Source organism: Felis catus, chromosome B3 (genome assembly GCF_018350175.1).
Source record: "Felis catus isolate Fca126 chromosome B3, F.catus_Fca126_mat1.0, whole genome shotgun sequence".
NCBI lineage: Eukaryota > Metazoa > Chordata > Mammalia > Carnivora > Felidae > Felis > Felis catus.
The window spans coordinates 16,959,415-16,971,758 of record NC_058373.1 but is presented as its reverse complement, the minus strand read 5'-3'; positions in this window follow the sequence as shown (position 1 = coordinate 16,971,758).

The following is a 12,344-nucleotide window of genomic DNA, read 5'->3' as shown; positions in this document are numbered from 1 at the left end:
TCACTCACTCATTCATAAATTCATTCATTCATAAAAATTACTCATTCACTCAGTCAGTAGGCTTCCTTGAGAGTCTGTTAGGTACTGGGATTTATTTGCAGCTGGGATTTAGATGTGAGCTGGCCTGATTCCTACCCTCGATGGACTCACAGCTTTGAGGGGATAGCAATGCATATGCACACACATAGACCCACGGAAAACGTTACAGATACGCCCAGGGAAGTATGGGCACTCTGAGGAGGTGACTCCTGGTCTGTACAAGATGTTGTATTGTGTTAGGGCTGCCTTCCTGGAGGAGATGATGCCAGAAATCATGTTGGAGGTTTTGGTCTTCTATTTGTCTTTGAGAGTCTTTTACTGTTTGCAGCTCCACTCCCCACCCGATCCCACTACATTGGTATTCTGAGGGTCAGTGTCATTATCACCAGCCATGAACCTTTCGTTTCCAAAGATCACAAAGTCAACGGCTTCTGTATTCTATCCTCTTTCCCTGGCAGGTGCTTGGCCCCCTTCCTGTTCTCCTGCCCCCATCTCCGCATCCTCATTTCCCCCACCTCTTGCTCAGAAGGTTAGGTGGGCCCTCCTGAAGAATGATGGTATAGAATCCTAGCTCTTTGGGGGCATAAATAGATTTTCCCAAAGTTTAGCCTGTCACTTGTTCTTAATGGCTTGAGTTGGTTGCAGAACGATCCAGCAGGAAAAATGAACAGAACCTTCTGATTATGCTCTCCTCAGATGGCTGGGGTAATTTGAGCAGAAACGGCTCTGCAGCTCTGGGGAAAAAAATGTAATTCTCGTGTATGAAACGCGTGAACCAGAGTTGCCATGTTCACTTCTTGTTTTTAAAGCCCCCACAGGCCAAGTCACATATCTGGGTCAGAGGGTCTATTGATTACCTGTCAGGGCCTGAGGTGTAGGTAATCAATAACACTAACCTACAGGAAAGGTGGCCTTGAATGCAGAAATTCCATCACGCTGACCATCCGTTTCTTCTGGTCTATAAGTACTTTGCAGCGAAGCCCAGACTCTTTAAACCAGAGCCACAAATGCCCCAAATCCTCAGCAATGTTCCTACACGCCAAAGCTTTGGAAATGCCGCCCTTTAAATGAATCAAAGGCAGTTTGTTTCCTTGGGCTCTCATCCCTCAAACAGCCATGGGGCCTGCAGGGAGGTAGGGAAGAGGCAAAGGTTGCAACAAGAGGGTTCCTGGGAAGAGAGATGGAGAGTGATTTTTGTCAGAGACCTTGACCTTGTATTATTAGTATGTAATCAGGTGCTTAAAGCAAAGCACTTAAAAACTCCTGCAAATCCATAAGACCAACAAAGGGCCCTGTGATGGAGGAGTCTGGCTTTGCCAGGATCAGCTTGTGGAACTCCTCACACGAGTGATTTTCTTTCTGGAGAGATGTGCCACACAGAGCATTGTGTGTGGGCCACGGGGGTCTCATTCAGGGTTTGTGTTGAGAAGAGCCAGTGTCCTGGGAACTGCAGTGGCTCTTGGAACCATTTAGTTAGCATTCAATCCCACTTCCTAAGGGCACCCCAACTTTGTTAAGCCCCCCTTCCCCAGTACAGCTGTGGGAGGCAGGAAATGTGGTTGGGGAATCAGCATGTAGCAGTCCTCCAGCGGCTGAATGGAGTCAAATGGTGAGCATAGGACCTATGTTAGCCCAATGAAAAAAGTTCCAGAATCTGATGGAGGAGGAGTTCTCTCTGGTGCAGGATGAGAACAATCTACTGGTGGTGGTGGCCATCTTTGGACCTTCAAGGGACCGGTGTTTACATAAAGGTGACTGGGGACAGCACAGAACAATCTTTGAAGACACCATTAAGTTGACAGATCAATGTCTAACCTGGACACCCTACTATAGGAATCAACGTTCACATTTCAGAACCAGTTTAAATATGGGTGGTGTGTTACGTGCAGTTGAAAACATCCAAACTGGGCAGTGGCAGATACAGTGGATATAGTTTTGTCTCTGGATTTTGGCTGGGTCAGTCAGTTTGGGCCACTGAGTATGGGAAGGAAGTTTGAATTTCAGAATGTCTGAAAAAAATGGCGTGTGTTGCACATGGGGAAGCCAGTGGGGTAAATAACAGCTCTCTTGATGGATGATCTTGGTGGGCGGTGTCCCATAAAGAGGGAGCATGGGCGTTGGAAGCCACAGGCCTGGCCTGGTGAATTGTTGAGAATTGTTGAGATAGTCAAGGGTAGTCAACAATACCAGCTGCATGCTGGTGATACTCATTAATGGTTTCTCGTTCCATGAGTGATGGGAATTGCCCTTAGTGGTGCCTTAAAATGGTGTCTTCTCTAAAGAACAGCGGAACGTCAGATAGTCAGAGACCCCCCTTCCAGTGCCTTTAGCTAGCAAGGAGAACTCCACACCTGAAGCACAGGGAGAGAAGAGAAGTTTCTCAGGGGAGAAAGAAAGGGTAATAACAGATCAGCTCATCCTCTCACCTAAAAATCATCAGTTAAGATCACAGATTCTGGCACTGGCCTACACAAAGTAGAATCTCCCAGGATGGGGTTCGGGAGTCTGTATTTTCAGCACATGTTCCAGGAGATTTTGGGGGGAGGGTGTAGCTAAAGTTTTGGGCTGTTGCTTTAAGGGTTCAGCAGTAACAGGAACAGCAGGGAGACTGAAGGGGACAGGAGCCTGTGTGGAAGGAAGCAGCTAATGGAATTGACTGAGAGATTAACTGTGTGTGTGAGAGAGTGTGAGTATGTGAGAATATGTATGTGTGTGAGAGAGTGTGTGTGAGTGTACATGCCTGTATGAGTGTGTGTGTTGGGGGGGGGTAGCAAGAGAGAGAGAAGTGACTGGAAACCAGGAGACTGAAGGAGGAAACCAACAGAAGCCCGGATGTTGGAAGAGGCAGTGAGGACAGCATTGTCCGCTGAGGCAGGAAGAGCCTCGGTGGCCCGTGGGCAGGTGGTCCTCTCTGGAGAAGCGGCCTAACGACACCACCCCCTGGCTCCCCTTCTGTGGATGAAGAAATGGAAATGTCTGGGATTTTAGTGAGCAAGACCCCTGAGTGAGCAAGTGAGGAGAAGGGGAGACTCAGCTGGGCTAGCTTCCCCTGCCCTTCTCCACATGCACTGTTGCCCTGATGGCCCACTTTCCCCCTTGGTGACCTGACTTCCTTGTCCTTCAAGGCTCGGGTGGGTGGCTACCTCTAGAAACCCCTTTCTGCTCCATCCCAAGGTCTAAGTTAGAGCCTTCCTCTGTGCTTAGCAGCATCGGGGCTTCTCTCTGTCCTTCCCCCTTTGACTTGTATTGCCGTTTCCTTTACTGCTGGGCCATTCAGGAGGCTGACATCCGGAGGGACAGTCACTGTTATATAGTGGCCTCATCGGTAGGGGCCGAGTATGTGAATTGCAGTCTGGAGTCAGGGGAGGCAAACAGATATCCTTCCTGCGGTACTGTTGATGTGGACTCTTGTGAACCATTTGTGTGTGTGTGTGTGTGTGTGTGTGTGTGTGTGTGTGTTAAGAGAGACAGCATGTATTATTCCATGGTGTGTCAGTGTATGTGATATGTGTAGTCACAGCACCATCTACAATGTGGCACAGCCTGTCACAGTTCCATCGAACTTGGGGTTGCCTATGAAATGGGGAAGGTTAATGACCCACAGCCACAGGAGCTTGGGGGAGCCAAGTGCCGTCCCCATAGCAGTGTGATACAGCTCGTTGGGGTTCTGACCTGATCCATCCTGAACTTGTACAAGATACGCTGTCCCAGGTGAAGCCTGCATCACGGATTTATTAGAGATGAACTTCTGTAGGGTGAGGAAGAGGCTCAAACAGGCTGAGCTCTCATTTCAGGCTCTAAAGCCTAACCCTACTTGTTCTAGAAATGGAAGTTCCACTGGGGGTGGCTGGCTTGAGGGGTTCCCAGGAGCTCTGGGAAGCAGCACAGGCCCTGACTTCATGGCGCTTTTTCCCAATTCTTTGTATTGTGGTAAAGTACACATAACCTTCAATTTGCTGTCTTAACCATTAGTGAGTATACAGTCCAGTGGTATAAAGTACTTCCGGGTTGTGGTACAACCATCCCTCCCACACATCTCCAGAACTCTTCTCATCTTGTAAAATTGAATCTCTGTACGTATTAGACATTAACTCCCCAACCCCTCCTTCCCTGGCCCCTGGCCACCACCACCCTGCTTTCTGTCTCTGTGAACTTTGCTCCAGGGACCTCATATAAGCAGAATCATATAGGTTTTGTCACCCTGTGATGTGTTCATTTCACTTAGCGTAAGGTCCTCAAGGTCCATCCATGGTGTAGCCTGGTGTCAGAATTTCCTTCCTCTTTTAGGCTGAATAATATTCCATTGTATGAGGAGATCACATTTTGCTTATCCAATCATCTGTTGATGGGCACTTGGGTTACACAGTGTCTTTTTTTAAAACTTTACTTATTTTGAGAGAGAGAGAGTGAGTATGAGTGTGTGTGTGCGGGGGCGGGACAGAGAGAGAGAGGGGAAAGAATCCTAAGCTGGCTCTGCGCTGTCAGCACAGAGCCTGATGCGGGGCTCTAACTCATGAACCATGAGATCCTGACCTGAGCCGAAATCCAGGGGCAGAGGCTTAACTGATTGAGCCACCCAGGCGCCCTGGCACAGTGTCTTTTAAAAATATTTCCATCATTGAATGAAACTACAAGGTCGGAGTCTATACTCTCAATTACCTACACTTTTGTCTCATCAGATCATTTCCCTGGAACCCTATTCATATGGTTAACGTGGTCTCTGTGAAGGGAGGGCTTGGGAGGCAAAGACAAGCTTCAGTGTGTCTCTCACTGACATTCTTTTGGGCTGGAACCTAGGCCTTCCCTTGGGGAAGACAGTAGGCTGGAGCCGTTCCTGGTGTCTCAGGTATTTGCCCAGTGATGGAGGCTTCTGCCCAGATTTCCCATCATGTGTCCTTTCTACCCACCAGCTGATGTGTTGTGGTAGGCACTTGGTCCCTAGGTGCTGTGGCGACATGCACCTGGTCCTGAATGTGTGACCTCAGGCAGGTGATTTTACCTCTCTGAGCCCCTGTGGTCATAAAGAAAACATTACCTGATTTTTCTGGGAATCCTACATGGGTGACACATCGCACTCTGTCACGCTGGTCAGTCAGGCTCTCCCGACCCACCCAGGAGAGTCAGGCTGTTTCCAAAAGGCCCAGCTTCACAAATCATTCCAAGGAATCTCTGTGAGTCATTCATAATCTCATTATTCAAGGGTGCAGTGAGGTCCTGAGCGCTAAATGTGGTAGCAAAACCAATGACCCAAATCTGGTTGGGTGAGAAGGACATCAGACCCACACTGCACCCACTTTGAAGACCTTCAGGGATTTCATGCTGGCCACTGGCTATCACTGATCACTGCTCAGTTCAGTGCTACTGATTAATTAGGTTCAGCCAGTGTTTTGGACTAAGAGACTTACTAATTTCACAGTCTGGCCTGACGCAGCATTTGTGGAGCCTGAAGTGAGTCTGGTCACCTTAGAAGTTTCCCTGTGCTGTTCTTCTGGTGATAAGGCTCCATTTCAACACAGATGGGGCATGCACCCCATGTTAGCATGACAAACATGTAGAAACCACCAGCAAGGCCAGTGGGGCATCGGAGCCCCAGCTGGGATCCCAGCACTAGGCCGGTGCAGTTTGGGACCCAGCAGGTGCACTAGAACATTTCTGTGGGCTCTTGCTCACACTACTGCCTTCTCCCTGGCCCTGCTGCCTTCCCCTAATGCTGTCTGGCCCCGTCCCCGTCTGATACAGCCATTTCTTTAGAGCCCGGGTCCACTCACATAGAAACAAGAGCACTATGACTAATTATAAAATCATTATATGATTAAACTCAATTAACTTCAAATAACCCTTGAAATTTGTTTAATGTCAGCCCTTGGCCCCACTTGAACTGCTAAATATTGCTTGCCTTCGAAATTCTGATGAGAAGAGCTGATTGTGCTGGGGTACCTGGCGCTCTGTGGGGCACAAACTGTGCCCCTGAGTGGGGGGCAGGAAGTGGAAGCAGTGCTGAGGGTCCTGGGTACAGGTGGGGGAAGGTTTGGGGGAGACAGAGGAGACGGAGTCTCGGGGAGTTGCAGCTCTACGGGGCGTCGGACAGTGAACTGTTGACAGGGAGCCCTGAGGGGCCTTGCACTTGGGCTCTGACAAGTTTGTTCAAACCTTTGACTTTGGACTTGGTGCCCGTTACAGACTGAGTTGTGTCCCCTCCTCATCCTTCTCCCCCCAAATTCACATGTTGGGGTCCCGACCCCGGTACCTCAGAGCATGACTGTATTTGGACATAGGGTCTTTTATTTCTTTCTTTATTTTTGAAATGTTTTTATTTATTTTTGAGACAGAGAGAGACAGAGCATGAGCAGGGGAGGGGCAGAGAGAGAGGGAGACACAGAATCTGAAGCAGGCTCCAGGCTCTGAGCTGTCAGCACAGAGCCCAATGCGGGACTCGAACTCACAGACCGTGAGATCATGACCTGAGCTGAAGTCGGACGCTTAACTGACTGAGCCACCCAGGTGCCCCGGAGATAGGGTCTTTTTAGGAGATAATTAAATTAGCATGAGGTCATGAGGGTTGGAGCTAATCCAATTCAGCTGGAGTCCTTGTAGGACGAGAAGGTTAGAACACAGACACACACAGAGGAAAGACATGTGAAGACCCAGAAAGAAGGTGGCCATCTACAAGCCAAGGAGCGAGGCCTCAGAAGAAACCCAGCTCGCCAACACCGTGACATTGGCCCTGTAGCCACTGGAACTGTGAGAAATACATTTCCGTCATTGAAGTTGCCCCTATCTGTGGCACTTTGTTATGGCAGCCTTACCAAACTCAGAGTGCCTTTCACCCTCTACCAGATCCTCTACTGGATTTGGGCCACCTGTCCACTACCCAGCACCATTTTGGGGGCCACAAAGTCACCTCACTCAAGGATCTTCCCTGTCAGCCTTGAGGAAGGTAAGCCTGGAGCCCTAAGGGCAGAGGCAGGAGGCAGGTACCCCTCAGACTAACTCTGAGTAGAAAGATAAAGGGTTGTTGAAGTGATCCAGGCCCTTCGAGGGAGGGAGGCCAGGGAAATGCAAATCAAAACCACAATAAGATATCACCTCACACCTGTCAGAATGGCTGTTGTCAAAAGGATGAGATAATTGTTGGTGAAGATGTGGAGAAAAGGGAACCCTGTGCAATGTTGATGGGGATGGGAATTGGTGCAGCCGCTATGGAAAAGACGATATGGAGGGTCCTCAAAGAATTGAAAATAGGACTCCATATGATCCAACAATCCCACTTCTGGGTGTATAGTTAAAGGAAATGAAATCAGTATCTTGAAGAGATGTCTGCACCCCTGTGAATACTGCAACATTATTCACAATAACCAGGACATGGAAACAACCTAAGTGTCCATAGATGGATGAATGGATACAGAAAATGTATGGATATTATACGTATATACATCTATATGTATATCTATATGTATCACATATATATGAAATATTAAATATAAAAGATTACTCAGTCTTGCCATATTAACAACATGGATAAACCTAGAGGACATTATGCTGAGTGGAATAAGTCAGACACAAAAAGAGAAATACTTATAATCTTACTTATATGCAGAATCTGAAAAAGTCACACTCATAGAAGCAGAGAGTGGAACGGTGGTTGCCAGGGGGTCGGGGGAATGGGGAGATGTTGGTCAAAGCATACAAAGTTTTGGTTGTGTAGGATGAATACATTCAAGAGATCTAAGTCCACCACGGTGTCTGCAGTTAATAATACTGACTTGCATACTGGACATTTGCTAAGAGAGTAGATCTCAGGCACTCTCACAACAATAGGAATATATGGTAAATATGCGACCAGATGGGTATGTTCATTAGATTAACCTACTAATCCTTTCACTATGTATTTGTATATCAAAACATGTCGTATGTCTTTATTTAAAAAGGAGGGGCACCTGGGTGGCTCAGTCAGTTAAGCGTCCAACTCTTGACTTCGGCTCAGGTCATGATCTTGTGGTTCATGAATTTGAGCCCCACATGGGGCTCTGCACTGACAACATGGACCCTGCTTGGGATTCTCTATCTCCTCTCTCTCTGGTCCTCCCTAACTTGTGCTCTGTCTCTCTCTCTCTCTCTTTCTGCCTCTCTCAAAAAGAAATAAACTTACAAAAAAAAAAAAAAAAAGAAAAGAAATGGGTAAGAATTGGATACATGCTTTGTGCCCTGATTTCCTCATCTGTGAAATGGGGTCGGCGTCTACCTTACAAATCCTGAGAATTGGTTGAATTAATTAAACTTATCTGTCTGGCAAACAGGGAGCTCTAAATGTTAGCAATTGTGTTAGTTTTTTAAAATTTCCTTGTCACAGATTACCACATGCTTCATGGCTTGATGAGTTGCTCACGTATTAGCTCATAGTTCTGCAGGTCAGAAGTCCTGGCCAGGCATGGCTGGGTTCTCTGCACAGGGTCCGAAAGGCTGAATCAGGGTTTTGGCCAGCTGTGTTCCTCTATGGAGGATCTGGGCAAGAATCTCCTCTCAAGTGCAGTCAGATTGCTGGTCAAATTCACTTCTTTACCACTATAGGAATGAGATCCCTGTTTCTTTAAGCTGACCTTCAGCTTAAAGAGGTCTCAGCTCTCAGCTCCTAGAGGTCACCCCCCTGCCTTGCCACACCGACTTCCATCTTCAAAGCCAGCCGCACAGATCTGCCCTTGCATTGAATCCCGTCTATGCTTTGAGGCTTTTTAAAATTTTACTTATTTCTTTCTTCATCTAAATTTTTTAAAAAGTTATTTATTTTGAAAGAGAGGGAGAGAGAGGGTGAGCAGGGGAGGGGTAGAAAGAGGGAGAGAGAATCCCAAGCAGGTTCTGCACCTGCAGAGCCTGATTGTAGGGCTCGAACTCATGAACCGTGACATCGTGACCTGAGCCGTAATCAGGAGTCAGGCACTTAACCGACTGAGTCATCCAGGTGCCCCCCAGTTTGAGGCTTTTTAGCTAAAAGGAGCCCAGTCCCATCTAAGGGCTCACCTGCTGAGGTCAGGCCCACCCAGGACAATCTCTCTTTGTTAAGGTCAACTGATTTGGAACCTTAATTGCATCTGTAAAATCCCATCACGGCCGCATGTGGATTAGTGTTTGATTGACTATCTGGGAGAATGTACAGGTATACAGGGTGGGGTGGCGGTGAGGAGAGCTTGGGGGCCATCCAGGAACCCCACAGCAGTTCTTGTTATTTTGAGTGTATCATTCCAGCTGTCTTTGGGCAGCTCGTCTCTGTGCAGGCAAATCTGGTTTGCTTGCCTCTAAATATGTCCCCTGCATGGAGGGGCTGCAATGACATGAAAAACGAGTTCTTGAGTCATTATTGTGTGCTTCCTGCTGACCTATGGGAGGAGGTTCCTCATTTTTATTCCCAGCGCCTTTCCCCCTAGTTGATTACATCACCCCTTCTTCCTTTTAGGGGTTAATGGACCATGACAGACAGCAGTCTTTGCTGTGATTGGTCCTGGTGCCCCATAGTTTGGCTGTTCACCTGTCTTCCATTCCAAAAGAGGCCCTGTTGCCTGAGATGCTCTGGGCTCGGAGTCAGAGGCCATCGGCTGTGTCCTTACTTGCTCTCATTTATTAACCACCTGGCCTCCTTTCCTAACTTTTTTGTTTTTTGTTTTTTTAGTAGGCTCTACACCCAGTGTGGAGCTTGAACTCATGACGCTGAGATCGAGAGTCACAAGCTCCACCAGCTGAGCCAGCCAGGCGCCCTCCTTTCCTAACTTCCAAACAGGGAATAATGACCCAACTTTCAGAGCTGTCTTAAAGTTGAAAGATTAAAAAAATTTTTTTTTTAAGTTTATGTATTTATTTTGATTGATTGATTGAGAGAGAGACCACAAGTACACATGTGGGGGAGGGGCAGAGAGAGAGGGAGAGAGAAAATCCAGAGCAGACTCCACAATGTCAGCACAGAGCCTAATGCAGGGCTCAAAATCACGAACCATGAGATCATGACCTGAGCCTAAATCAAAAGGTGGACACTTAACCAACTGAGCCACCCGAATGTCTCTGTCTTAAGGTTTAAATGAGAGGAGCTGGGGAGCCTGGGTGGCTCATTCGGTTAAGTGTCCCTCTTTGGCTTAGCTGTCAGTGCAGAGCCCACTTTGGATCCTCTGTCCTCCTGTCTCTCTGTCCTTCCCCTGCTCTCTCTCTCTCTCAAAAAAAAAAAAAAAAAAAAAAAAAAGAAAAAAAAACAAATAAATAAATGACAGCAGTTACATGAACATATTTTGCCCATTATTAAACATCCAAACAGATACAAAGCGATGTTGTTTACCATGTAGGTTTTAAATTTTTTTAAATGTTTATTTATTTATTTAAAAAAATTTTTTTTTCAACGTTTATTTATTTTTGGGACAGAGAGAGACAGAACATGAACAGGGGAGGGGCAGAGAGAGGGAGACACAGAATCAGAAACAGGCTCCAGGCTCCGAGCCATCAGCCCAGAGCCTGACGCGGGGCTCGAACTCACGGACCGCGAGATCGTGACCTGGCTGAAATCGGATGCTTAACCGACTGCGCCACCCAGGCGCCCCTAAATGTTTATTTATTTTTGAGAGAGAGCCAGAGCATGAGTGAGGGATAGGGGCAGAGAGAGAGAGAGAGAGAGAGAGAGAGAGAGAATCCAAAGCAGGCTCCAGGCTCTGAGCTGTCAGCACAGAGCCTGATGTGAGGCTCAAACCCACAAACAGTGAGATCATGACCTGAGCCAAAGTCAGATGCTTAACCAACTGAGCCACCCAGGTACCCCCAGTAGATTTCATATTTGCTAAGTGAGTCATTGTTCCTTGTTTAGGAAAGTCTCTATCATTGGCAAAAATCTCTGTAACCTTCCATATTGTCCACAGTGACCATGTGGGTGAGCTCACTTCTTTCTTAGATTGGTAATGAAGTCCACACAGTTGATTCATGGGTACAGCTGGGAAGTTTCTAAAGGCTCCATGGAAAGGATGTGATTCTGTGCTGCAGGTTGGACGTCAGTAGGGCTGGGTGCTGCTTCTGTTCATGTCAGTCAAAGTCCTTACATGGGTCTTCAAAGAAATGTGTATCTACCCTTGGAGGCTGAGAACTTTGACACTTCTGTGCTGAGAAGAGCAATCAGCTCTCACTGTACTCACGGACAACTGAGCAAGACGGGTCTTTTAATGCTCTTTGTGATGGTTAATTTTGTATATCAACTTGGACGGTGTTTTGGGGTGAGATTAACATTCAAATCGGTGGATTTTGGCTAAAGCAGTTTGGTGGCTTCCCCGATGTGGGTGGGCCTCATCTAATTAGTTGAAGGCCTGAATAGAACGAATTGACTGGCCTCTCCCAGCAAGAGAAGATTCTCTGGATGATTTCCTTTGGATTGTAACTGCACCATTGGCTCTCCCAGGTCTTGAGCCTGCCAGCTCACAGTGCAGATTTGGACTACTCAGCCTCCAATATTGTGTGAGCCAGTTTCTTGGAATCAATCTCTTTCTGTACCTACACACCTCGCATCGGTTCTGTGTGTCCGGAAAACCCTGACTAATGTGGACCTTGCTCCAAAATTTGCCCTTCTCTCCCCAGATCTGTGATATCTCATCTTCTAGTGGCTGTTATTCTCCATCATCTCCCACCATTAGCCAGTCTGGGACCAGGTCCTGCTGCATCTACCTTTGAGTGCCTCAGCTATGCCCATTCTCTTCCGTTAGTACTTCTGTCCCTCAGGCCTTCATAACTTCTTGGCTAAAGAATTTTTAAAGCTGCTTAACTGATCTTATTTCTTTATTTTTTTTATTAAAAAAAATTTTTTTTTCAACGTTTATTTATTTTTTGGGACAGAGAGAGGCAGAGCATGAATGGGGGAGGGGCAGAGAGAGAGGGAGACACAGAATCAGAAACAGGCTCCAGGCTCTGAGCCATCAGCCCAGAGCCTGACGCGGGGCTCGAACTCACGGACCGCGAGATCGTGACCTGGCTGAAGTCGGACGCTTAACCGACTGCGCCACCCAGGCGCCCCTAACTGATTTTATTTCTGATACCATCCCCAAATGTGGCTCACTTCATGCCAATTTCCTGCTGAGACCAGTTCACACTCTGGCCACAAAGAACGCTTCCGGTTTCTTGTCCTGAACTTCCCCCTTCCCGGCCATGACTTACTTGACCGTGTTCATTCCTCATGACCTCACTTGAAGTCACCTCTGTGATGGGGGCTTTTTTCAGTCGCTTCTGGTTTTTTTCTTCAACACTCACGACTTGGGGATGTGATCAAAATGTAACTCATTTTCTCTCCACTTTCC